We start from the raw sequence: 2354 nt of genomic DNA, 5'->3' as shown, positions 1-2354 counted from the left end.
ACCCCCCGCCTCCCTCATTACTTAGCACTTAAGTGGATTTTTCTGTTCATTTGTAGTTGGTTGTGGATGTTTCTGATTCTGGCACTGCTGTTTGGATGTATTTACAGTTAGTTCAATTATCCGCTCTAATAGCGAGCAAGGTGGCATGAATAATTTAAACCTAATTTACATTTGGCTTTGGGATGCCTCTCTGTGCTCACATTTGAGTTTGGGGGTGTCTGACATTCTGGAAATTCACATTTCAGACTCAGTAATGAGGCCGCAGTGTGAAATGCCTGGGGAGGAGGGGGGAGTTATTCAGCATTTTTCCCTCTGGCCCTGCAATGTCCTTTGGCTCCCGACTCCATGATGGAGTTGGAAAGCATCCCTTCTATAGTTGGCTTGTTCTGGACCCAGGAGAGCCTTCCCCATCCTTTGGGTGGGGTGTCCGCCTCAGCCGTCTGTCTGTCTGGCGCACAGCGTCTCTATCAAGCGGGGGTGGTAATCAGGAGGCCGACTTGGAGGCAAATGATCAGGGCTCATGTAATTATCCGGGAAAGAAAAATTCCCTAATTGTAAGACTTTGCCAAAAGAGCATTCATTATCGGGGGCTGCTCATCAGCACACACACAAATGTAACCGGTCTGATTGTTTTGAAAAATGGCCTTAGCCGCCCCCATTGTAAAATACGTAAGCGACATGATGTATGATTGAACGCGTTAACTGGCTGGGAGCTAGCAGGGTCCGTGCACATCCACAGAGCTGCCCACACAGGGCTGATGAACCGCTGACATCCCGGGTGAGGGCCAGGCAAAGCTTGGGCCCTGGCCACACCACGAGAAATGTTTAAGTTGAGCTGATTTGTTACATAAACACTCTAACCTCAGACTCAGTCTGGGCAATTGTGTCCCTCTCCCCCGAGCTCTGTCTCGCCAACACGGAGGGGCAAGGGCTGTTTTCAGAACAAACCTGCCTTTAGTCTCATTCTAATCGTGGGATGAAATGATTGACAAAGTGTCTGAACGTTGGTACTTTTAAAGCATTTCAGGAAACTGACATACAAACCTAGAGTGCTAAAGGGAAGGGTAGCCTTACCACGGAGTGTGATTTTACAAAACCGAACTCAAAACACGAATGTACACTTCCCTGGCAGATGGGTGGAAAGCCACGCCCGCAGAGCCAGCCTTGTGCAGTCTGCCGCAGATCTTGCCAGCCCAGCCCCACCCTCCAGAATCCTCGCAATGGCTTCTGGGATCATTTCACCAGCACCCCTCCCCCAGCCTTGATCCTCATCCTTCATGCACTGGGCCTACTGTGAGCCTTGCCTGGGCAGGCACTCAACCCATCCTGGATTATCTGACAAGATGCTGGGATGGCAGCCCAGCTAGTGTGGCTCAGTGGTTGAGCATCAACCTATGAATCAGGAGCTCATGGTTCAATTCCTGGTCAGGGCACATGCTTGAGTGGCAGGTTCGATCCCCAGTAGGGGGTGTGCAGGATGCAGCCTATCAATGACTCTCACGATTGATGTTTCTCTCTCGGGGTTGAGGGGGGGGCGTGCAGGAGGAGGCCAATCAATGATTCTCTCTCATCATTGATGTGTTTCTCTCCCTCTCTCTTCTTCTTTGAAATCAATAATAATAAAAAAAGAACCAAACCCTGGTTTAATGTCAGACCAGAGGCTCTTCAAATATCCATTGTGAAGACTACTCATGGATTGCTTTAATCGAGCCAGTACATTCTAGTTAAAACGAACAAAATAGCCCTGGCAATAGAGGAATGAACAGAACTTTAACGAACGGATCGACTGATTGCCTTGCTGCGTCTTACCCGAGTCTCCTTGTTGTCAGGGAGTCCGGACAGGGCGTTCCTCTGGGAGGCTCAGCGGGTCCTGGTCTGGCCTCGACCTCTGTAGGTGTTGCTACTGCAGGCCTTGGAGCAGAGAGGCAGCGAGACCACAGGTCTGTGAGCCGTGGCCGGTCACTTCTGATCTGTGAGTGGTTTCTTACTTGTCAGTTCTAGAGCCTGAGAGGAACCAGGACACGCCCATCCTGAGGTTTCTAACCCAAACCCACCCTGCCAAAGGCCACGTGAACTTTTCTTTCTCCTGCCTTGGCCTCGGGAGCGAGTAGATAACTAACTCTTCCTTAAAGTAACACTGCCAGCCTGTGGATGCCTCGAGTCTTCACGAGTTGCTAAGTCCGTTAACCAACCTGCCAAAGACCTTCCCTGCCTTCACGAGTTGCTAAGTCCGTTAACCAACCTGCCAAAGACCTTCCCTGCCGGTGGGGATTGCTTCTCACTCAGCAGGTGCATTCGCGTAGGTGAGCGAATGAGGAAGACAGGCCAATCACACACCAGCTCTGACACCTCGA

The sequence above is a fragment of the Myotis davidii genome, unplaced genomic scaffold, assembly GCF_000327345.1.
Source record: "Myotis davidii unplaced genomic scaffold, ASM32734v1 scaffold1323, whole genome shotgun sequence".
In the NCBI taxonomy this organism is placed as follows: Eukaryota; Metazoa; Chordata; class Mammalia; order Chiroptera; family Vespertilionidae; genus Myotis; species Myotis davidii.
The sequence above is the reverse complement of the archived record's forward strand: the minus strand, read 5'-3'. Positions refer to the sequence as shown.